The sequence below is a fragment of the Heptranchias perlo genome, unplaced genomic scaffold, assembly GCF_035084215.1.
Source record: "Heptranchias perlo isolate sHepPer1 unplaced genomic scaffold, sHepPer1.hap1 HAP1_SCAFFOLD_55, whole genome shotgun sequence".
Classification (NCBI taxonomy): domain Eukaryota; kingdom Metazoa; phylum Chordata; class Chondrichthyes; order Hexanchiformes; family Hexanchidae; genus Heptranchias; species Heptranchias perlo.
In genome coordinates, this window is record NW_027139570.1 from 2,493,243 (window position 1) to 2,519,002 (window position 25,760).

At 47.8% G+C, this 25,760-nt stretch overlaps 1 long non-coding RNA gene across 2 annotated transcripts; it reads left to right on the top strand.

Moving 5' to 3' along the window:
- Nucleotides 1–6,912: 6,912 nt before the first annotated feature.
- LOC137315453 (uncharacterized) lies at nucleotides 6,913–19,039 on the top strand. 2 transcript variants are annotated; one of them, XR_010961441.1, is made up of 3 exons: nucleotides 6,913–7,152; nucleotides 14,178–14,506; nucleotides 17,328–19,039. It is a non-coding gene; the product is annotated as an uncharacterized lncRNA (long non-coding RNA). The 2 variants fall into 2 exon arrangements; XR_010961442.1 differs by having other exon boundaries at nucleotides 6,916–7,152; nucleotides 14,178–14,302.
- The last annotated feature ends 6,721 nt before the right edge of the window (nucleotides 19,040–25,760 follow it).

A 25,760-nucleotide genomic window follows, 5' to 3' on the forward strand; every position in this document is an offset into this window, starting at 1 on the left:
GCTGACGATACAAAGCTAGGTGGGAAAGTAGGCTGTGAGGAGGACATAAAGAGTCTGAAAAGGGATATCGACAGGTTCAGTGAGTGGGCAAGAATATGGCAGATGGAGTATAATGTGGGGAAATGTGAGGTTATTCACTTTTGTGGGAAGAATAGAAAAACAGAATATATTTTAAATGGTGAGAAACAATAAAATTTTGGTGTTCAGAGATTTCTGGGTGTCCTCGTACAAGAATCACAGAAAGTTAACATGCAGGTGCAGCAAACAATTATGAAGGCAAATAGCATGTTGGCCTTTATTGCATGGGGGTTGGAGTATAAGATTAAAGAAGTTTTCCGACAATTGTACTGGACTTTGGTGTGACCTCACCTGGAGTAATATGTACAATTTTGGTCTCCTTATCTAAGAAAGGGTGGACTTGCCTTACAGGCGGTGCAACAAAGGTTCACTGGATTGATTCCTGAGATGAAGGCGTTGTCCTATGAGGAGAGATTAAGTAGAATGGGCCTTTTTGCTCTGGAGTTGAGAAGAATGAGAGTTTAGAAGATTGAAAGCGATACGATTCTGAGGGACTTGACAGGGTAGATGCTGAGAGGTTGTTTCCCCTGGCTGGATTGCCTCGAGCAAGGAGGCATCGTCTCAGGATATGGCGTCGGACATTTTAGTTTAGGACTGAGATGAGGAGAAATTTCCTCACTCAGAGGTTTGTGAATCTGTGGAATTCTCTCCCCCAGAGGGCTGTGGGTGTTGAACCGTTGAAAATATTCATGGCTGAGATCGATAGAGTTTTGGACTCTTAGGGAATCCAGGGAAATGGAGATCGGGCAGGAAAGTTAATTTGAAGTCGAAAATCAGCCATGATCTTATTGAATTTGGGAGCTCACTGAAGAGGCCATATGGCCTACTCCCGCACCAATTCTTATGTTCTTGTCCTGCATCCATGGGAATGGAGCAGGCAGTGAGAACGGGCGGGGAGAGCGGGAGTGCATCTCTTCACTGACTGAGGCCCGGGGTTCAGGGAGGACGAGATTTTTCTGAGCTGTTCCCTCAATACCGAGAGCCGCCAACACGTTCCCAGGCCCAGAGAGAGGGAGAAGGCGATCGAGCTCACACCCCTCACTCCACCCTAACTTCCAGCTCACTCCCTGCACACTCACTCATATTCGACTCCCTCCATCCTCACTCACATCCCCTCCCTCCACCCTCAATCACATCCGACTCTCTCCATCCGAACTCACATCCCGCTCTGCACGCTCACTCACATCCCCTCCCTTCACCCTCACTCAAATCCCCTGCCGTCCACCCCCATTCACACATCCCCCTCCCTCCACAGTCACTCACACATCCCCATTCGTCCAACCTCGGTCACATCCCACTCGATTCAATTTCACTCAAATCCCCCTCCCTTCACCCACACTCACATCCCCAACCCTCCACCCTCACTCACACCCCCTCCCTCCACCCACACTCACATCCCCCCCCCTCCAAGTTTGCTCTCATTCCCCTCCCTCCACACTCACTCACATCCCCCACTATCCACACATACTCACACCCCCTCCCTCCACCCACAATCACATCCACCTCCTTCCACGTCCACCCACAACACCCTCCCTCCACACTCACTCCCATCCCAAACCCTCTAATTTCACCCAAATACCCCTCCCTCCACACTCACTCACATCCTGCTCCCTCTTCCCTCATTCACACATCACCACGCATCCCCATCCCTCCATCATCACTCACAATCCCCTCCCTCAACACTCATTCACATCCCATTACCTCCACTCTCACTCACATACCCCTCCCTCCAACCACACTCATATCTCGCCCTCCACCCTCACTCACATCCCACTCCCTGCACTCTCATTCATACATCACGCTTCCTCCACAATCACTCACATATCCCAAACTCTCCACCATCATTCACAACTCTCTCCCTCCACCCACACTCATTTCCCCCTCTCTCCACGCTCAGTCACACCCGCATCCCTTCACACACACTCACATCCCCTTCCCTTCACACTAACTCACACGTCCGCCCCCCTCACTCGCAGCCCCTCTCTTCACCCTCATCACATCACCGTCACTCCACACTCACAACTCCCTCACTCGCATACACCTTCCTCCCCCTCAATAACACATCCCCCTCCCTCCACCGTCACACACATCCCATTCGCTTCACACTCAATCACGTACCACTCCTTCCACCCTCAATCACATGTCCACCTCCCTCCACCCTCACTCGCACATCCCACAACCTTCATCCTCATTCACATCCCCCACCCTCCACCATCACTCACATTCCTCTCCCTCCACACTCACTCACACAGTCCCCTCCCTACGACCTCACTCACATATCCACCTCCCTCCACCCTCACTCACACATCCCAATATCTTCACCCTCATTCACATCCACCACACTCCACCCTCACTCGTATGCCACACCCAACACACTCAATCACACCCCCCTCCTAACAGCATCAATCCCATTACCCTACAACTACCCTCATTCACACAACTCCTTCCCTACACCTCACTCACGCATCCCCCTCCCTCCAACCTCACTCACACATACCCCGCATTCAAACTCAATCACATATCCACCTCCCTCCATCGTCACTCACATTTCCCACTCCCACTGGCCTCACTGAAATCGCACTCCCTCCACCCTCTCTAACATCCTCCTCCGTCAATCCGCACTCACATCTCCCTCCTTCCATCCTCACTCACTCAGCCCCCTCACTCCACCGTCACTCACAAATCCCCCTCCCTCCACCTTCACCCATATCCCTCTCACTCCACCTTCACTCACACATCCCCCTTCCTCCACCCTCACTCACACATCACCGTCCTTCCGCCCTCAATCACATCCCCCTTCCTCTACACTCACTCACACATCCAACTCCCTCCACCATCACTCAAACAGCCCACTCCCACCACCCTCACTCATACTTCACCTCCCACCTCCATCACAGAAACATCCCATTCCCTCCACCTTCACTCATACATCACCCTCCTTCCACCATCACTCAGTTACATCCTACTCCCATCATCCTCACTCACGTCACGCCCTCCATGCTCAATCACATCCCCTTCCTCCACCCTCACTCAAATCCCCGGTCCTCCATCCTCACTCAAATCCCCGGCCCTCCATCCTCAGTCACACATAACCCTCCCTCCACACTCACTCAAACATCCACATCCGTCCAACCTCATTCACATCCCACTCCCACCAATTTTACTCAAATGCCCCTCCCTCCACCAACACTCACATCCCCTACCTCCACATGCACGCACATCCCCGTCCCCCCACGCACAATCACATTACCCTCCCTCCACACTCAATCACATGTGTCACACTCCACCGTTACTCACACATCCCACTCCCTCCACCATCATTCACATATCCCTCTCCCTCCTCTGTCACTCAAACATCCTGCTCCATCCATGCTCATTCACATCACCCTCCCTCCACCCAAACTCACACATCCCCCTCCTTTCAGAGTCACTCACACAACCCCCACCCTCCACGCTCACTCACAAATCCCCGTTCCTCCCCCTTACTCACATCCACCTCCCTTCACCTTCACTCACATATCCCACTCCCTCCATCCTCACTAAAACATCCCCCTCCCTCCACCCTCACTCACATCCACCTCCCTTCAGCTTCACTCATATATCCCACTCCTTCCATCCTCACGAACACATCCCACTCTCTCCACCGTAACTCACACAAACCGCTGCCTCCAACTTCTCCAACACATCCGCCTCCCTCCACCCTCATTCACATCCCCCTCCCTCCACCCTCACTCACACATCCCCCTCCATCCACCCTCATTCACATCCCCCTCTCTCCACCCTCACTCACATCACCCTCCCTCAGCCCTTACCGACATATCGCCCTCCCTCCATCCTCTCTAAAACATTCCCCTCTCTCCACCCACACTCTCATCACACTCCCTCAGCCCATACCGACATATCGCCCTCCCTCCACCCTCACACAAATATCCCCCCTTCAGCCCTTTCAGACATATTACCTCCCTCCGTCCATCCTCACTCAACATCCCCCTCCCTCCACCCTCACTCACACAGCCCCTCCATCCTCATTCACACACCCCCACCCTCCACCCTCATTCACATCCCCCTGCCTCCACCTTCACTCTGATCCCCTCCCTTCAATCTCACTAGTATCCCCCTCCATTCACTCTCACTTACACATCCCACTCCCTCCACCCTCACACTCACCTCACTCCCTCGACCTTCAATGGGACATACCCCTCCCTCCACTCTCACTCACACATCACTCTCCCCCAGCGAGTGAGGCTGTAAGGAGAGAAATGTGTGGGTGGAAGGAGGGGGATATGAGTGAGGGGGATGTGAGTGCGTGTGGAGGGAGGGGTATGTGAATGAGTGTGGAATGACGGTGACGTGAGTGAGGGTGGAGCGAGGGGGATGCAAGTGAGGATGGAGGGAGTTGGTTGTGATTGACGGCGAAGGAATGGGGCTGTGCGAGTGAGCGTGGAGGGAAGGGGATTTATGAGTGTGGGTGGAGTGAGGGGATGCTAGTGAGGATGGAGGGAGTTAGTTGTGAGTGATGATGGAGGGATGGGGTGTTGGAGTGAGCGTGGAGGGAAGGGGGTGTGTTCGTGTGGGTGGATCGAGGGAGATGTGTCAGTGTGGGTGGAGGGGGGGGGGATGTGAGTGTTTGTGAAGGGATGCGGGTATGACTGAGCGTGGAGAGATGGGGAAATGAGTGGACGGAGGGGGTTGTGAATGAGAGCGGAGGAAGTGGGATCTGAGTGATGGTGTAGGGACGGAGTTATGAATGATCGTGGAGAGATGGGGATGTGTGAGTAATTGTGGAGGGAGGGTGATATGTGAATGGTGGTGGAGGGAGTGGGATGTGAGTGCAGTTGGAGGGAGGTGGATGTGATTGAGCGTGGAAGGCCGGATGTGAGTGAGGTTGGAGCGTGGAGAATGTGAGGGATGGTGGAGGGATGGGGATACGTGGGTGATTCTGGAGGGATGGTGATGTGTCAATGAGGGAAGAGGGAGGGGATGTGAGTGAGGGTGGAGGATGGGGGTGTGAGTGAGTGTGGAGGGAGGGGGATGTGAGTGAACGAGGCGGGAGAGGGATGTGAGTGTGCGTGGAGGGACGGGGATTTGAATGAAATTGGAGGGAGTGGGATGTGAATGAGTTTGGACGGATGGGGATGTGTGAGTGTGTGTGGAGGGAGGGTGAAGTGTGAATGAGGATGGAGGGACGGAGATTTGAGTGAGGATGGAGGGAGGGGATGTGAGTGAGTGTGGAGTGAGTTGGATGGGAGTTCGGGTGATCGAGGGGGGTGTGGGCGATCGCCTTCTCCCTCTCTCTGGGCCCGGGAACGTGTTGGCGGCTCTGGGTATGGAGGGAGCAGCTCCGAGAAATCTCCTCCTCCCTGAACCCCGGGCCTCAGTCAGTGAGGAGCCGCATTCCCGCTCTTCCCGCCCGCTCTCCCGCCCGGTCTCACAGCCCGGTCCATCCCCTGGGTATCCACGTAAGAACATAAGAATTGATGCAGGCGCAGGGCGGTCACTCCAGTCAGTTCCGGAATTCAATAAGATCCTGGCTGATCATCGATGGCAAATTCACTTTCCTGCCCGATCCCCATTTCCCTTGAATCCCTTAGAATCCAAAACTCTATCGATCTCAGCCTTGTTCAACATCCACAGCCCTCTGGGGAGAGAATACCTCTGAGTGTGTTGGATATCTCAGTCCTAAATGTCCGACCCCGTATCCGGAGACTATGCCCCCTTGTTCGAGACTCTCCAGCCAAGGGAAACAACCTCTCAGCATCGACCCTGTCAAGCCCCTTAGAATTGTACATGATTCAAAAACATCACCTCTCATTCTTCTAAACTCCAGACTGTATAGGCCCATTCTACTTGATCTGTCCTCATAGAAAGACCCCCTCATCCCAGAAATCAATCTAGTGAATCTTCGTTGCACCGCCTGTAAGGCAAGTATACCCTTTCTTCGATAAGGAGACCAAAACTGTAAACAATACTCCAGATGAGGTCTCACCAAAGCTCAGTACAATTGTAGGAAAGATTTTTTACTCTGAGACTCCAGCTCCCATGCAATAAAGGCCAACATGCCATTTGCCTTAATATTTATTTTCTGTACCTGCATGTTAACTTTCTGTGTTTCTTGTACCAGGACGCACAGATCTCTCTGAACGCTAAAATGTAATTGTTTCTCAACATTTAAAATATTCTGTTTTTCTATTCTTCCCACTAAAGTGAATAACATCACATTTCACCACATTATGCTCCATTTGCCACCTTCTTACCCACTCACTAAACCTGTCTATTCCCCTTTGCAGACTCTTTATGTCCTCCTCAAAGCTTACTTTCCCACCTAGCTTTGTATCGTCAGCAAACTTGGATACATTACATTCGGTGTCTTCATCTAAGTCATGAATATAGATTGTAAATAGCTGAGGCCCAAGCACTGATCCTTGTGCAACTCCACTAGTTAGAGCCTGCCAACCTGAAAATGACCCGTTTATCCCCACTCTCTGTTTTCTGTCCGTTAATCAATCCTCAATCCATGCTGATATATTACCCCCAATCACATGAGCACTTATCTTGTGTAACAACCTTTTATGTGGCAAATTATCGAATGCATTTTGAAAATCCAAATATACAACATCCACTGGATCCCCTTCATCTACCCTGCGAATTTACATCCGCAAAAAACTCCAATGGAGATTCTCATATGAGAGTGACTTCCGCCCTTTCTGTCAGTTCAAAACATGTGGGGGCGGGTCTGTGAGTGGGAACAGGCCCTGATTGGCGGGTGGGGGTATCAATCATTTGTTTTGAACCAATGGAAGGGGCGGATTCAGTGAGGGACATTAATTTCTGTAGCGAGGGAAATTATCGATTAGATTCTCATCCACACTGTCAGTATTGGTCTCATTTTCTGCCCTTCCAGAATTAGATCTCTCGGTGAATGACGGAGTGATTCAGTAAAGTCCACAGCTGGAAGTAAACAGGGATTGGAGACTGAGGAACAACAGCAGGTGAACCAGCACAGGATTGTGAGAGCAGCAACCAGAGAGAACCCTTCCGATTCAAAGAGCTTCCATAGATCGACTGGGGAGAAATGTAAGAGAAAGTCCCATTTCCTCAGATAAACACTGGTCCTGTAGACAGTCCACAAAGCTTCGGGGGGAAATTGTGAGAATGAGACTGGGAGAGTCTAATCACCGAGGACAATTATTCAGCATGAGGCCGTGCAATGTAATGTGAAGTGAGATCAGTGTCTGTCTCAAAACACACAGTCACAAATTAATCTTGTGTGTGTTTTAGAGAAAAGGGGTTTGATCTAAGAGGTGACTCCAGTCTGAGGCAAAGCCCAGCAGATATACAGTGTCTCCGCCCCCAGTACCAACTCGGAAACAACCCACCTTTATGACCCCCATAATATCGATATTACACTGTGTGTTAATGTAGTACCAGACAGTGTAACTGAATTCAAATATACTTCATATCCAACTATCAAAATCAATCATCTTACAATTTTGAACTGGATACTGGGTTTAACTTAATGTTATTTCCCATCAGTAAATCTATTTCTGGATTTCACAATTGCAGTTGAATTAAATGATTATCACTAAAAATATAAACTGGTGATAAAATGATACGTAAATCGTATTCTAATAATGATTTGTAAAATTTCTTCCAATTGATTATTCTGTGTGTTGTCAGAATAAATGTTCTGGGTGATCACATGATCCAGCTCTCGGGCTCGGCCGAGGGGTCGTTTTATTAAACTGAGAGTGATGTTTGTCCCGATATAATTCAGATTCATTTCTGTGCTCGTTCATCACAATTACCTGATTATTATGGGGTCTGCTTTTAGTAGAAAATATAAACACCATCTTAAACACTAACTGGAGTTTCCAGAAATGTCGTTTATCCAAATTTTGTAACATTCCAGATGTACAAAGAATGTGACGATCAGATGTTTCAGTAATTTAAATGTTAACAGTTACAGGTTTAGATGGTTTAAGACAATCAGATTTTCAGAGCAGGCGGTGTCTGCTTTTAACAATGTGACTGTTTTATCGAAGTCCTTCTGTGGATGCGGTGCTGCTTAATGTTCTGTCGAGCTGGAACTGATAGTGAATTCAGTAAAGCCCCAATATCAGTCCTTGTGGTGTAAAAAATCCGTTGCTGGAATCGCAGCTTCATGGTTCGAAAAATTGTCTGAATGTTCAGGGTTAATCTTCGTCTTTCCGAAACTCCAAACACGTGATGGTGTTTTTGTTATGTCCTTTTCAGTAACTTTGGTTGAGTGAGTTCCTCTATTGCCAGGGTAACAATCTGTCAGATCTCAGTACAAGAGGCGTTGGTTCCAATTTATATCCGAAAGACCATGAAACATTCAGTGTAAACTCTTATCTATATATTCAGACCATGAAACATTCAGTGAAAAGTCCTATCTATATATTCAGACCATGACACGTTCAGTGTAAACTCCTATCGATATATTCAGACCATGAAACATTCAGTATAAACTCATATCTATGTATTCGGCATACCAGGAGTAGATACGATTAAAAAATTTGAAGAGTTGTTATTAATCCAGAAAAATAATATTAAAGTACAGCAGTAGGTTGTGCAGATATGTACAATTCATAAGACTTTCTGTTGCCATGGTTTAATAATACTTTTCTGAAATTGATAACTCCTGTGTGAATACTTATTTAATGGAGATTATTATTCCACGAGTTATTCAGTCCTCCCAGCACTGCTGGTATTATAGTGAACATTCACACATGTCCGCCTCCCATTCTGGCCTGTTTCAACAAACAGTGAGAACACATTCCAGTTCATCTGGCCCAGTATGAGCAAGACCATCGAGATGCACTAGTGATGAAATAAAAGTCTTATTTCTAACGCACACTTCCTGTAAGTGTCACACTTAATGCTGCACTCGTCTCCTGTCACATTCACTTCCTGTTACACATCAAACTTCATAATTCAGAAATTAAACTTGTAGAATAACCTCTTGTTCCCTGTCAGTGGTGTCTAGGTGTGGGACTGGGTCAATGGTGTGTGGGTGTGGGGTCGGGTCAGTGGGGTGTGGGTCCGGGTCAGTGGTGTTTGTGTGTGGGGCCGGGTCAGTGAGGTCTGGGTGTGGGGCGTGGTCAGTGGGGTGTGTGTGTGGGGCCGGTTCAGTGGAGTGTGGGTGTGGGGCCGGGTCAGTGGGGTGTGGGTGTGGGGCCGGGTCAGTGGGGTGTGGGTGTCGGGCCGGGTCAGTCCGGTGTGGGTGTCGGGCCGGGTCAGTGGGGTGTGGGTGTGGGGCCGGGTCAGTGGGGTGTGGGTGTCGGGCCGGGTCAGTGGTGTGTGGGTGTGGGGCCGGGTCAGTGGGGTGCGGGGCCGGGTCAGTGGTGTGCGGGTGTGGGGACCGGTCGGCGGGGTGTGGTGTGGGGCCGGGTCAGTGGGGTGTGGGGCCGGGTCAGTGGGGTCTGGGTGTGGGGCGTGGTCAGTGGGCTGTGGGTGTCGGGCCGGGTCAGAGGTCTATGAGTGTGGGGCCAGTTCAGAGTGGTATGGGTCTGGGGCCGGGTCAATGGGGTATGGGTGTGGGTTCGAGCCAGTGGGGTATGGGTGTGGGGCCAGTGAAGTATTGGTCTGTGGCCTGGTCAGATGGGTATGGGTGTGGCGCCTGATCAGTGGGGTATATGTCTGGGCCGTGTCAGGGGGTATGAGTGTGCGGCCAGGTCAGTGGGGTGTGGGTGTGTGGCCGGGTCAGTGGGGTATGGGCGCCTGGTCCGGTCAGTGGGATATGGACACGGGTAAGGATCAGTGGGATACAGGTATAGGGCCAGTTCAGTGGGATATGGGTATGGGGCCAGGTCAGTGGGGTATGGGTGTGGGGCCGGGTCAGAAGGTTATGGGTGTGGTGCCGGTTCAGAGGGGTATGGGTGTGGCGCAGGAGCAGAGAGGTATGTGTGTGGGGCCGGGGCAGTGAGGTGTGGGTGTGGGGCCAGGTCAGTGAGTTATGGGTGTGGGGCCGGGTCAGATGGGTATGTATGTGGGGCCTGGTTAGTGGGGTATGTGTCTGGGCCGTGTCAGGGGGTATGGGTGTGAGGCCAGGTCAGTGCGGTGTGGGTGTGGGGCCGGCTCAGTGGGGTATGGGCGCAAGGCCGGGTCAGTGTGTTGTGGGTGTGGGGTCGGGTCAGTGGGGTATGGGCGCAAGGCCGGGTCAGTGTGTTGTGGGTGTGGGGCCAGGTCAGTGGGATATGGCTGTGGGGCCAGGTCAGTGCGGTGTCAGTGTGGGGACAGGTCAGTGGGGTATGGGTGTTGGGCCAGGTCAGTGGGGTATGGGTGTGGGGCCAGGTCAGTGGGGTATGGGCAAGGGTCCGGATCAGAGGGGTACAGGTGTGGGGCTAGGTCAGTGACATATGGTTATTGGGCCAGATCAGTGCGGTATGGGTGTGGGGCCGGGTCAGAGCGGTACGGGTGTGGGGCCGAGTCAGTGAGGTATGGGTGCGGTGCCAGGTTAGTGAGGTATGTGTGTGGGGCCGGTTTAGTGAGGTATGTGTGTGGGGCCAGAACAGAGGGGTTTGTGTCTGGGGCCGGGTCAGTTGGGTATGGGTGTGGGGCCGGGTCAGTGAGTAATGGGTGTGGAGCCGGGCCAGTTGGGTGTAGGTGTGGGGCCTGGTTAGTGGGGTATGTGTCTGGGCCGTGTCAGGAGGTATGGGTGTGGGGCCAGATCAGTTGGGTATGGGCGCGTGGCCCGGTCAGTGGGGTATGGCTTTGGGGCCAGGTCAGTGGGATACGGGTGTGGGGCCAGGTCAGTGCGGTGTCGGTGTGGGGACAGGTCAGTGGGGTATGGGTGTTGGGCCAGGTCGGTTGGGTAGGGTGTGTGGCCAGGTCGATGGGGGAGGTTGTGGGGCCAGGTCAATGGGGTAGGGTGTCGGACCAGTTCAGTGGGGTATGGGTGTAGGGCCAGGTCAGTGTTGTATGGGTGTTGGGCCAGCTCAATGGGGTATGTGAGGTATGGGCGCGTGGCCCGGTCAGTGGGGCATGGGTTTGCGGCCAGGGAGGTGTGGTATGGGTGTGGGGCCAGGTCAGTGCGGTGTCGGTGTGGGGACAGGTCAGTGGGGTATGTGTGTGAGGCCAAGGCAGTGGGATGTTGGTGTGTGGGGCCACGTCAGTGTGGTATGGGTGTGGGGCCGGGTCAGAGGGTAAGGGTGTGGCGCCGGGTCAGAGGGTATGGGTGTGGTGCCGGGTCAGTGCGGTGTATGTGTGGAGCCAGTTTGGTGAGGTAAGGGTGTGGGGCCAGTTCAGTGGGGTACGGGTGTGGGGCCAGGTCGGTGGGGTAGGGTGTGGGGCCAGGTCAGTGGCGTATGGGTGTCGGGCCAGGTCAGTGGGGTATGGGTGTGGGGCCAGGTCAGTGGGTTATGGGTGTGGGGCCAGGTCAGTGGGGTTATGGGTGTGGGGCCAGGTCAGTGGGGTATGGGTGTGGGGCCAGGTCACTGGGTATGGGTGTGGGGCCAGATCATTGGGGTATGGGTGTGGGGCCAGGTCAGTGAGGTATGGGTGTGGGGCCACGTCAGTGGGGTATGGGTGTGGGGCCAGGTCAGTGGGATACAGGTGTGGGGCGAGGTCAGTGCGATATCGGTGTGGGGTCAGGTCAGTGGGGTATGTGTGTGAGGCCAAGGCAGTGGGGTGTTGGTGTGTGTGGCTAGGTCGGTGGGGTATGGGTGTTGGGCCAGGTCAATGTGGTATGGGTGTTGGGCCAGGTCGGTGGGGTAGGTTGTGGGGCCAGGTCAATGTGGTGTGGGTGTGGGTTCGGGTCAGTGAGGTTTGAGCGCGTGGCCCGGTAAGTGGGGTATGGGTGTGGGGCCAGGGAGGTGGGGTATGTGTGTGGGGCTAGGTCAGTGCGGTGTGTCTGTGTGTGGGGCTAGGTTGGTGAGGTAAGGGTGGGGCCACGTCAGTGTGGTATGGGTGTGGGGCCGGTTCAGTGGGTATGGGTGTGCGGCCGGGTCAGTGATTTATGGGAGCGTGTCCGGATCAGTGGTGTATGGGCGCGGAGTCGTGTCAGTGTGTATGGGTGTGGGGCCTGGTCAGTTGAATATGGGTATGAGGCCAGGTAAGTGCGGTATGAGTGTGGGGCCGGTTCAGAGTGGTATGGGTGTGGCGCCGGGTCAGTGGGGTATGTGTGTAGGGCCGGGTCAGTGGGGTGTGGTTGTGGGGCCAGGTCGGTGGGTATGGGTGTGGGTCCAGGTCAGTGCGGTGTGTGTGTGTGCGGCCAGTTTGGTGAGGTAATGGTGTGGGGCCAGGTCAGTGGGGTATGCGTGAGGGGCCAGGTCAGTGGGGTAGGATGTGGGGCCTGGTCAGTGGGGCATGGGTGTTGGGCTAGGTCAGTGGGGTAGGATGTGGGGCCAGGTCAGTGGGGTATGGGTGTTGGGCCAGGTCAGTGGGGTATTTATTGGTGATCACTGTTATGAAACATTATTTCATTATGTGTGTATCTGACGCTGCTTCAGATGTCTGGTTACTGAACTGAGTTTTCTGCTCATTCTTTCACATCTCATTCTCTGCTTCACTGTGGATGAATTCACTGACTGTCACTGGACTTCGCTGTGAAATGAAATGTTTTGATGTTATGTTGTCTCAGTTTGCACCGTACCTGTTGGAATCAGAACCCTTCTGTAGATTATACGTGTAATTTTGGCGTTTTGTTAATTGAACAATCCCGCCATCTATCACTTCACTTCATAATTACAGGAGAAGGAATCTCAATTATTGTGAGATCTGCCTGGGAGAGGCATTTGATTCTGTTTATTCCATGATTTGCAGAGGAAGTGAACAGTGTAGGTGAACAGGTGGAGAATTGGATGATCGGTAGAAATTTTAAACTATTCCACAGAGGCTTCACTATTTAACAAATTGACACTGAAAATAGGATCGGTGGAACCCGGGGCTGGTGAACAGAATGCAGGAACAGGATGATAGGATTTAATCGGATATGAAAATCTACTTTGGAAAGAGTGTAGAGTGAGTGATAGAGAGGGCGACTGAGAGGGAAAGCGAGAGGCTGTGGTGTGAATAATTCATCAGAATGAACTGCTGAAACTTCCAGTACAATTAAACAGAGAAAATGTGATTTGAAGGTGTTATTATGATGCGGTCAGTTTGGGTGAGTTTTTATTGTGGGACTCGCTCCTCATGTTTATATCCCTCAGGTCCTCAGTCTGTTTTTGTGAATGTTCCTTGTTTTCCAACTTGACACTAAACATAATTAGAATTTGCTTAAATGATAGAATCAGTAATTTCTTGATCATAATGAAATATTCGGATTCTGTATTTTTAAAGCTAGCCTGAATTCAATAAACAACGTGGTTGATTTGATTAATTATTTTCATTTTAAGTTTAATTGAATGTGCAAATTAAATTTATTTTGGACATTTTATACCCAACACATGTTCCCCGACACCAATAACCACATAAATGAACTGTTGAATGTATTAGTTGGATTGTGTTCGTGGGACCTATAGATTAGATTTCATATAACACTCTGCTGCAGTCTCTCCCTGTGAATCCCAGCCTATCCTCCCACTGCAGTGAATCCTCTGTCTCCTCGTCGGTTCCTTCAGTTTGTCCGTTTTCCCAAACCATCTGCTCCTCACTCACCTCCAGCCCGCAGACGTTCATCGACACTACTCTTTTCCTGGACTCCTTCCCAATCTCACTCACTGTCGACTCTATTAAACCAGAGCAACACACAAGCTGCTTCTCCCCCTGTCCCCTCAACTTCCTCACCTTTCCTTCTCCTTCCCCGTCCGTTTGGAACCCAAATGCGGCTTTAATCCGATGGATTGCCGGTGTTCAAAACCCTTTCTCCCTTCCCCACCGCACTGTGCCCTCACGCAGCCCTTCCATTGGATTCGGTGCTCACTTTATTCATTTCCTGTATTCATCTCCCAATTCGTTATTGATCATTGTGTTTAAAAAAAACATCTCTCTGCCCGAAAGCGCTGCCCAGGTCAATGAATCACTTTCCACCCTTCGATGCAGCAACAAAGCGGGAAATTTCACCCCAGATCCTCTCAAACTGCTGCTTTGGCTCCAGGTCTGATCAGTAATTTCTCTGCTTCCTTTTCTCTCTCTTACAGTTAACTTGGTGGCGATTGTGATCCTGTCCCGAGGAAAGTGCGGTCTCTCCAAATGTATCAGTCGCTACCTGGTGGGAATGGCAGTGGCCGATCTCCTGGTCGTTATCACTGATCCGATATTGACGGTGATTAATGTGATGTATTTCCCAGTGTCATTCCTGGACATCACTCCCGTGTGTAGTTTTATTAGGTTCTTGGGTTTTGCAACCACGGTGGTTTCTGTCTGGCTCACAGTCGCTTTCACCTTTGATCGATTTGTGGCCATTTGTTGCGAGAAGCTGAAAACTAAATATTGCACCGAGAGAACGGCGGCTGTGGATCTGGGAACAGTGAGTGTGCTGGGCTGTTTAGAAAGTGTCCCCGTGTACTTTATATATGAACCTCAATTTATAATTGATAATGTTCCCTGATTTTGTGTGGGTAAACCGAGCTTCCGTACTTCCCCCGCATGGGCCGCATTTGACATGTTTCACCTCATTTTAACCCCTTGTCTCCCGGTCTGTCTGATTTTTCTGTTCAATGTTCTGACTGTCAGGCGTATTTTAGTGTCCAGTCTAGTCCGCAGGGGACTCCGGGGCCGCAGCAATGGAGAGAATCAGAGTGATGCAGAGATGGAGAACCGAAAGAAATCCATCATTTTACTCTTCAGTATATCGGGCAGTTTTATTCTGTTGTGGCTGACACAGGTTGTCTTTTACATTTACATGTGAATTGCAGACATTCGGTCATTTTACTCTCACACTGACCCTTGTTATATCACAAATCACTCATCAAAGATGCTGCAGCTTCTCAGTTCCTGCACAAACACGTGTATTTATGTCCTGACCCAGACTAAATTCAGAGAAGAGCTGAAGAACGGGGTGAAATGCCCACTCAATCTAATTGTTAAATAAATGAAACGATAGAAAGAGCTGAAGGGTTTCAAGCACTAGAACTAAATCCCATTTCATTCTCCATCCCCTACACTTCCCAGCGGATAGAAATTATATTTTATATTAACAGCACAGAGTCCTGAAATGATATTAAATCTGATTCTGATGTTATATTGTATTGATAATCTGACCAATTGAGACAGCATTTACTCCACAGACGACACTTGAATTTTTGCTCGAAATGTCAGCACGAAGGAGCTCAGCTGGACTTGAATTAAATCACCACCCCGATAAATGGGCAAAGCTGGGAATTAAAGTAGCTGTTTAGGGTCTAATTGGAATTTGCGCACTCCATATAAATGGAGAGGGAGAAAGGGAGAGAGAGCAGAGAGGGAGAGACATAGAGAGAGAGACAGAAAGAGAGAAAGAGAGACAGTCAGAGAGAGATAGAGAGAGAGACAGAGCCAGAGAGAGGCAGACAGAGCGAGTGAGACAGAGCGAGAGAGAGGCAGACAGCGAGAGACAGACAGAGCGAGACCGATTGAGAGAGAGACAGAGAGAAAGAAAGACAGAGAGAGACAGAGAGAGCGAGAGACAGAGGGAGAAGACAGACAGAAAGAGGCAGACAGAGAGAGTGAGACAGACAGAGAGGGTCAGACAGAGCGAGAACGACAGAGAGATGGAGAGAGACAGACGGAGAGAGGCACACGGACAAAAAACATGTAACGATTTAAAAAGCGCAGAAAATTCAGACAGATTCACATAAAAGGCAGAGAATGTGAGAGAGATCGTAATAAATAAGGGCAGAGACAGAGTTATTCAGCGATGCAGAGAAATAAAGAGAGAGTTATTAAGACAGGAGAGAAAAATAAAGACAGAAAGAAAGCACATATATTATGAGAGAGAGAGAGAAAGCAGACATGGATGGAACGAACGAGAGACATTGATAAAGAATTACAACGTGATAGAAACGGAGAGGTAAATAGACGGAGGAAATCCATTTAAAATAACTAGAGACTGAGGGAGAGGCAGAGCAGGGGAGTGTAAGACATAAAGAGACAGTAACAGAAAGAGAGAAAGTGGAATAGAAAGCATGGAGACTAATAGAAAACAGGAGAGGGGGAGAAATACAAAGATTAAAACAGATATTGAAAGAAATGCAATGAAATACAGAAACAGATGCAAAGAAGAGATCGAAAAGTAAACTAGAAACAGAGAGAAAGAAGTAAACAGAAGCAGAGCTGGAGAGAGTGAGAAACAGACAGAATGAAATAAAGACAGATGAAAAGGGAAGCAGCAAGAAATAGAGAGAAATAAAAGGGAAAAGTAGATCCACAGGGAGAAACAAAGACAGAGATAGACAGAGGAAAACAGAAAGAGAGAGAAGGATACGGAGAGAGAGGTGGAAAGATAAAAAGACAGATGAAGTCAGAGAGAGAGAGAGAGAGAGAGAACGAGCGAGAGAGACAGGGAGGCAGATGGGAAAAAGACAGAGAAGGCAGAGAGAGGATATAGGCAGCGACAAACAGACCGAGAGAGAGAGAAAGGGAGGCGTACAGATAAAAACTAAGAGTAACAGAATAAGATCGAGAGATAAACAGCGACAGAGACTGAAATTACAGTAGAAGTGGAAATAACAAGATAGAAAAACACGCAGAAAATAAACAGAGATCAACCATATAAAAAGAGAACAGACAGGGTGAAACATGGACAAACATATAAAGTGACAGGAGGGTAGAGACGGGAGTGAAAATAGGTCTCAGAAAGCATTAAATAAACAAAGAAACTGTGTAATCAGCCTGGAGTGTGTGAGAGTGCTGACCAGCAGAACAGCAGCAGATGAAGCAGGCCAGACAGTTCATGTTTGTTCTGGGGTAACAATCTTGTGGATTTAATTTTGACATTTCTAAAGATGATGCCTGGAGGCTGCAGAATAAAGTCACTCAGCCTTGTGTACCTGACCCTGACCATTACTTACTGCAGGAGTTTCCCAGCTGCTCTGTGTAGTAAATAATCATACGATAAACGAAAGCCTGAGACTAAATCGGCTTCAGCATGTCTGAAGGAAAAGGACGCTTAAAAGGTGGAAGGGCTGTTGAAAGGATTGTTAATGACACATTGTAAAAGATCAGACAGCAGGGGATAGATCACCATAGCAACAAGAACGATTCCAGGGGGGCGAGAGGTCGTTTGAACTCCTGCCGACTTAACTTGGTTACGTTGTGGACACTGAGAGAAAACAAGTGAAGTGTCAATCAATCGTGGGTTGTATTTTTAGGAACCTGTTGTTGACAAGCCAGCGTCCCAGAGGTGTTGTTCTGTGTAGAAACGGTCTTTAAAAGCTGGGCAGAAGTTGAGTGGAGAGAGACACAGATCCACCATAACTGCTCCAACCTCACTTTTCGCTTCCTGGCAGCACCACCTCACCTGGAATCTTCCTGACTGCTCGCTGCCTCCCAGCTTGATGCCTCGATGCTGGTTTATAGATTGCCTGTGAAGCAGATGACCTGGATATAAGAAAAAGTCACGCGACACGACAACGGTATCCATCAAAATACCTGGAATCTTCTCGGCAAGCTTGAGCCAACCATCAGTACATAACTTTCGTTATGGACTAACTCTAAGATAGACATTTGATTTCCAAACGGTTATGCATTTTGAGAATTGAGAATGTGTTGTTTTATTTTTGTTAAAGCAATTCTAAATCGGACATAAACCCAAGGTGTTGTTTAAATTCTAATGTCATTTCTTTTTCTATTGAATTAATAATAAATGATTGTTTTCGTTATAAAGCCATGGTTTGTGCCTAAAGTTTGTTTAGGAAAAAGAGCCCATTAATTAAATGTAAAACTAAACCTCGTGGAGATAAAAAGTCATTGCCCCAAATTAAAGTAAAAACCACTTTGCCCCTTTTTGCTCCTCCATCTGGACGATGTGTAACTTTCCCAGCGAGCTGCTGGATTCTCTAATAAATCACACTGTAGCTTTACCTCTGCTGCAGTGATAATATACTGGACAGGGTCCTGCAGCACTCTCCTGTTCTGTTTCTGTTACAAATACTGTTATTGTTTCAGATTGAAGAAAAATATGAATAATGGAGAAATGAATTAAATCCCAGATCAGAACGACATTCAGATTGAGTCCAATTTTACTCTGATTTATTTAATAGAAGCTAGAATTACATTCTCTACACAAAATGGCTAATCGGACCTTTCCTCCGAATGTCTGCTCTCTCCTTTTGTTTAACCATTACGTCCAAATAACCAAATGTTAATCTTTTTTTTGCCGAAGTTCACATTTGTTGTTTAATTACCTCACTGAACCGCTGTCTTTGTGTTAAACACCAGCCAGTGCGATTCTCACTCAGTTTGTATCTTTAACTGTAATGCAACAGTGATTTAACAGGGACAGCAAATTAACCCTTTCCGTATCTCTCACCAGAACAAGCTTCTCCTTGCCCCTCAGTAAGATGGCTGTCTTACTGGTGACCATTTAGCTTCAAGGTCAGAGTGGCCATTTTGATTAAAATTCATTGCGGCCTTGTCCCTCAGTTGGATGGCTGCCCTACCACTCAGTCAGATGGATGCCCTATTGACGGCCATTTAGTTCAAGGATCAGGCCGGCAATTTTCTTTAAGCTTCATGGCGGCCAATTTTCTCAATATAACCATCTTGCCCTCCAAGTAAGTTGGCCGCCTTACTGCTGAGTAAGATTGCCGCCTTACTGGTGGCCATTTTTTTTCACGTTCACGGCGTTGAAGATGTTGTTCATGGTTTCATTGCAGGTACGGTGCAAGAGGAGGCCATTCAGCCCATTGCGCCTGTGCCAGCTCTTTGAAAACGCTATCCAATTAGTCCCATTTCCCGCTCTGTTTTTCCCCAACTGCCCTTATGGAAGCTTTGTAACAGTAGTTGTAATAATACACATACACTAATATATAAACAAATTGATGTTATAGCAGTTGCTGTAATATATAAATACAAGTTGTTGATGTCGACAAAGATTGTCTCTCAATCTTTTACTCTTTAGATTCTTCTCCTTTATAAACTGGGCTTTGTTTCCGTGTAAATGAATGTTGCTGAGAGATTGACCCTGCAACTGAGTGAGGGATCTTGCTGTGTATTAGGTTTTTAAAAAAACTTTTTTGCGTTGGCTATTTTATATGTCATGAATTTATTTGAAATATTTGGCTGATTGGAAAAAGCCACAAACTGTAAGTTGACCACAAACTACAGGCTTTTTGTCCTCTGCTAATTAAAACAAGAGAAAAGAGCAAAGGGAAAGCTCGTTCACCTTTGCAAACTGCAACATCAAGGGTGAAGTAGCAAAAACTGCCCAGAGTTTGTGTCCCCTGCTCCAGGAACAGAAGAGAAAATGAGCACGGGGCAATTTGGACCCTGCAGCAAACAGGAACTAGGACAGGCTGACAGACCAGCACTTTTTAGGGGAGGGGTGAGGGGGAGTGGGTGAGTGAGGGAGTGAGTGGCAAAGCAGGAGAGAAAACCCTGCAAACTTGTATTCGAAAGAGAGAGAAGCAACTTGTGCTCTTCAGTCTGCCCTGAGTGCCTTTCTGTCTCTCTCTCTCTCGCAACTTTTCTCTCTTTTCTTTTGATTCTCTGCTTTGTAACTGGGGAGTTTGTTTGTCAGTGGTGTTTGCTGAGAGATTGCCTGCCTGATTAATGGAGTGAGTGAGTGAGTGTGAATGTGTGTGAGTGAGTGAGTGTGAGGGAGCTCTGGGCACTTGCTGTGCCTTTTCAATCACTTGCTTTGTTTTTAATCAATTGCTTTTCACCATCTCTCTCCCTACAGCGGATATTTTTTTGTGGAAATGCTGTAACATGAAGATGTGGAAAGACAATTTTTGGGAGGAGGATGAATCCTTGGACAAGAGGCTTTCTCTCCACAGCGAACTGACCGAGGCCTTCACCACGGGCTGCACTCAATGTGGCTCACGTGAGATTTGCCTGGGTCACTGTGGGATCACTGGGAGCACTGTGGGATCACGGGTTGCTGTAGGATTACTCGGACACTGCAGATTCACTGTGACATTGTGGGATCACTGTGACACTGTGGGATCAGTGGGTCATCGTGGAATTATTGGCTGACTGAGGGATCACTGGGACAATGGCCTCCATTTTATTTAAGATGGCCGCCTTACTGGCACCATTTTGTTTCAGCTTCGTGGCGTTACCAGAGAAATTACTTTACCCATTCTATGTTATATATAAATATTTTGTACATATATATATATTGGTATAAATATGTACAAAGAAAGTCTCTGCAACTTTTACACAAATGCAGTTTGGATCCTGGGACCTCTGGGTGCTCCGTGCAATCACTGGGTGCACTGTGAGAACACTGGCTGCACTGTGGGATCATTGGGATCACTTTGAGAGCACTGGGACACTCTGGGATTACTGGGACACTTTGGATCACTGGATGCACTGTAGGATCACTGGGTCACTCTGCGATCACTGTGGGATCACTGGGTGAACTGTGGGTCACTGGGACACTGTGGATCAATGGGGCACTCTCACTGGTTGCACTTTGGGATCACTTGCTCACTGTGGGAACTCTGTGGGATATTTCCTTACCCAGGCGGGCCGAAAGGACCCTGTCTCTCTGCTGTACATTCGATGCAATTCCATGTAGTGTACAAATATAGATAATGTTGTTATTGTTGTTGTAGTAAAACAGGGAATCCCGGAGACACTGATTTACCCAAATGGGCCGAATGGTCTCTTTCTTGCCGTGCTATAGTCTATGCAATATATATATATATATATATATATATATATATGTATATATATATACAGATATATTTTCTTTTCCAATAAGGATCTGGTTGAACTTTACAGTAAAACTGTTGTCTTACTGCTACTATGTGTTTATTCTCTTACTGTTTCACCAATTTGTTTGGCAGCTAAAGTCTAAAATAAGGTCCAGTGTAGTGTGAATCTGTCACTCTCTGAAGAGCAGGCACTATTAGGCACTGGATAGAACGAGTGGCTGACATAATGTGAAGGGCTTTCACTGTTCATTACCTGGAGCCATTCAAATGTTACATTGATATCAGGACAAACGGAAACACTGAGACATTGGGATTGAAGCCTCACCTAACAGAGGAGCTGCTTTTTCAAGCTGAGAAATACAGCTGATTTTAAATCAGCAAAATTTCACTTCGTTAAAGTAGGTAAAAGGCAACTATCTCTGAACTGTCGCCACTATCTGAAAAACACAGACATTTTATTGATCGGGGAATAATGATCTTGTTCAAACTTTACAAAATAAAAAAAAACAATTGTAATCGTTTTAATATAACGATCCGATGTAAAGCATTCTCCAACCAAACAAAATCACCAAGCATTCCCAGGACATTGAGAGATTATGTGAGTGGGTAAAACTGTGGCAAATGGAGTTCAATGTGGGGAAATGTGCGGTCATCCACTTCGGATCTAAGAAAGATAGATCAGAAAGTTTTCTAAATGTTGAGGAGCTCGGAACTGTGGAGGAGCAGAGAGATTTAGGGATCAAAGTACAGAGATCATTAAAAGCTAGTGGACAGTTACGAAATTAATTAAAAGGGCAAATAGAATGTCGGACTTTATTTCAAGAGGGCTGGAATATAAAGGGGTGGAAGTTATGTTCCAGCTGTACAGAGCTCTGGTTAGAGCCCATCTGGAGGACTGCATTCAATTCTGGGCACTGCACCTCAGGAAGGATATATTGGCCTTGGAGGGGGTGTAGCGCCGTTTCACAAATATGATATCGGGGCTAAAAGAATTAAATTATGAGGACAGGTTGCATAAACTAGGCTTGTATTCCCTTGAATATAGAAGATTAATGGGTGATCCAATTGAAGTGTTTAAGATGATGAAAGGAGTTGCTCGGTTAGAGAGAGTGAAACTACTTCCTCTGGTGGGGAATCCAGAAGAAGGGGGCATAACCTTAAAATTAGTGGTGATGTCAGGAAGCACTTCTTCACATAAAGGATCATGGAAATCTGGAACTCTCTCCCTCAAAAAGCTGTTAAGGCTGGGGCTCAATTGAAAGTTCATGAAATGTGTTTGATAGATTGTTGTTAGGTAAGGATATTTAGGGTTACGGAGCTAAGGCGGATAGATGGAGTTAAGGTACATATCTAATTGAATGGCCGAACAGGCTCAAGGAACTGAATAGCCTCCTACTGTTCCTACTTAAAAGGCTCGTGGGGCTGAACGGCGTCCAGTTCCTGTATAACAGGCACGAAGGGCTGAATGACCTAGCCCTATTCACATGCAATAGGCTCTATGTGCTGAATGGCCTTCAGTTCCCGTACAACAGGCTCGAGAGGCTGAATGGACTCCGCCTGTTGCTATGTAACAGGCTTGAGGGGCTGATTGGCCTTCAGTTCCGGTATATCATGCTCGAGGGACTGAATGGCCTCTTCCCGTTCCGACTTATCAGGCTCGAGGGGCTGAATGACACCCAGTTCCTATTTAACAGGCTCGAAGTGCTGAATGGCCTCTTCCTTTTCCTGTGCAATATCCTTGAGGGGCTGAATGGTCTCTTCTAACTGTGTAACAGGCTCGAGGGGCTGAATGGCCTCCTTCTCTTCCTGTAGAACAGCGTTGAGGTACTTGCCGCTATTATGTCCAAGATGGCTGCCGTAATAACCGCCATTTTGTCCAAGAGCGCCTCCGTACTTCCCGCCAGTTTGACCAAGATGGCCGCCGCACTTGCAGCCGTTTTGTCCAAGATGGCCGCCATACCTGCCGCCATTTTGTCCAAGATGGCCGCCGTGATGCCGACATTTTGTCCAATATGGCCGCCTACTTACTGCCTTTTTGACCAAGATGGCCGCCGTACATGCGGCCATTTTGTCAAGATGGCCGCTGTGGAATTAGTCTCGGTGGAGTTAAGAAGCACCAAGGGGCATAACACACTGGTGGAAGTTTTCAATAGGCCTCTAAGCAGTAGTGGTAATGTTGGGGACAGCATCAAAAAGGAAATGAGAGATGCATGTAACAAGGGTACTTCAATAATCATGGGTGATTTTCATCTACATATAGACTGGCTAAACCCAAATCACCATCATACTGTGGAGGATGAATTCCTGGGGTGTGTGCGAGATGGTCTTTTAGACCAGTACGTTGAGGAACCAACCAGGGAACAGGCTGTCCTAGATTGGGTATTGTGCAATGAGTAGGGGTTAATTAATAATCCTGTTGTGCGGGGTCCTTTCGGGAAGAGTGATCATAACATAATAGAATTCTTCTTTAAGATGGAAAGTGAAGTCGTCTAATCCTAAACTAGGATCCTAAATCTGAACAAAGGAAACTACGAATGTGTGAGGAGTGAGTTGGCTATGATAGATTGGGAAGCTTCATTAAAAGGCATGACGGTGGATTAGCAATGGCTAACATTTAAAGAACGAATGCATGAATTGCAACAGTTACACATTCTTTTTTGGCACAAAGACACAAATGGAAAAATGGCCAACCATGGCTAACACAAGAAATTAAGGGTAGTATTACCTCCAAAGAGGAGTCATATAAAGTTGCCAGAAAAAGTAGCAAGCCTGAGGATTAGAAACGGTTTAGAATTCAGCAAAAAAGGAACAAGCGATTGATTAAGAGAGTAAAAATAGAGTATGAGAGTAAACTTGCAAGGAACATAAAAGTGGACTGTACAAACTTCTACAAGTATGTAAATAGAAGAAGATCAGTGAAGACAAAAATAGGTCCATTACAGTAAGAAAAGGGAGAATTTATAATGGGGAACAAGGGAATGGAAGAGCAATTAAACAAATATTTCGGTTCTGTCTTCACGGAAGAGGACACAAATAATTTCCCAGAAATGCTCCAGAATCAAGGGACAAGTGAGAAGGAGGAATTAAAGGAAATTCGTATTAGTAAACGAATAGTGCTGGAGAAAATAATTGGACTGAAAGCCGATAAATCCCAAGGGCCTGATAACCTGCATCCCAGAGCACTAAAAGAGTAAGCCATGGAAATAGTGGATGCATTAGTCGTCATCTTCCAAAATTCTATCGATTATGGAACAGTTCCTACAGATTGGAGGGTGGCAAATATAACCCCACTGTTTAAAAAAGGAAGGAGAGAGAATACAGGGAACTACGGACCGGTTAGCCTAACATCAGTAGTAGGGAAAATGTGAGAGTCTATTATAAAGTATGTGATAACAGGACACTCAGAAAATATCAACGGGATTCGACAAAGTCAACATGGATTTATGAAAGGGAAATCATGTTTGACAAATCTACTGGAGTTTTTTGAGGATGTAACTGGCAGAATAGATAAGGGAGAACCAGTCGATGTGTTTTATTTGGATTTTCAGAAGGCTTTTGATAAAGTACCACATATAAGTGTGCAAAATTAAAACACATGGGATTGGTGGCAATATACTTTGAGCCAGAATTAAATCAGCGATTTTCCTTTCAAGTTTTAATCTCTACAAGTTTTCTGCACTACAAGCTGAGCTATGGAAGGGAAGCAGCAAAGGTCCCTCTTTTTGGTGATTGTTCACCGTGCGCCTATTGACACTCCCGGACTCGTGGTGTCGTGTGGGCATGACCGAGACTGACTCGGTACCTGCTCATACCGCAGCGCTGTGGGAGCGTGAGCTCCTAATTACTTGCCGCACCCTGGGCCAGTGGAGAAATGAATAACGTGCCTGACCAGAATTCAGGAGATTGTTGGTTCGATTTCCACCTGGATGGATGGTTTTTGCAAACTGCCAATCAGCTTATGACTTTACAGCTTGCAAGCTGTCCGACTTGGTCGTGCGGCCTGGACATTTATGCGTCAAGTGCTTTCTTAGCGCAGCAGGCAGCGCGTCAGTCTCATACTCTTAAAGATCTTGAGTTCAAGCCTCAGAGAAGGCATCATTAAGCTTTTTTCCCCCATCTTTGCTCAAGACCAAAATCAAGATTTTTTGCTTCCTGCAGCACACCAAAAGATTTGCTGCCCCTTGACCTCTCTGTACCGTAGCACGCAGTGAAGCTTAAGAAGTACATGGACCATGGGCTCGCTGAAAACTGACGCCACTTTTGTTTCTGGACAATTGACCCAAGTCAAAATGTGATTGGAGAATGCAAGAATCGATCCTGCTATCTCTCACATGCTCAGCGAGCAGTCAACCAGAATCATATGAAGGTTCGAGCACGGAAGGAGGCCATTCGGCCCATCGAGTCCGCATTGGCTCCATGCACGAGCAATACAGCCAGTTCCACTCCCCCGCCCCATCGCAGTAGCCCTGCATTTTTTTCCTCTCCACGATTAAATCACCCCCTCGGGCAATGCATTCCAGATCCTAACCACTTGCTGTGTAAAAAAGTTTTTCCTCATTTCACCTTTGGTTCTTTTGCCAATCACCTTAAATCTATCTCCTCTGGTCCTTCACCTTTCCGCCAATGGGAACGGTTTCTCTCTATCTACTCTGATTTGACTCTTCATGGTTTTGAATACCTCTATCAAATCTCGCAACCGTCTCTGTTCCAAGGAGAACAACCCCAGCTTCTCCAGTCTATCCACGTAACTAAATTCCCTCACCCTTGGAATCATTCGAGTAAATCTCTTCTGCACCCTTTTTAAGGCCTTTACATCTTTCCAAAAGTGCGGTGCCCAGAAGTGGACACAATACTCCAGTTATGGGCGAACCAGTGTTTTATAAAGGTTCATCATGAATTCCATACTTTTGTACTCTATGC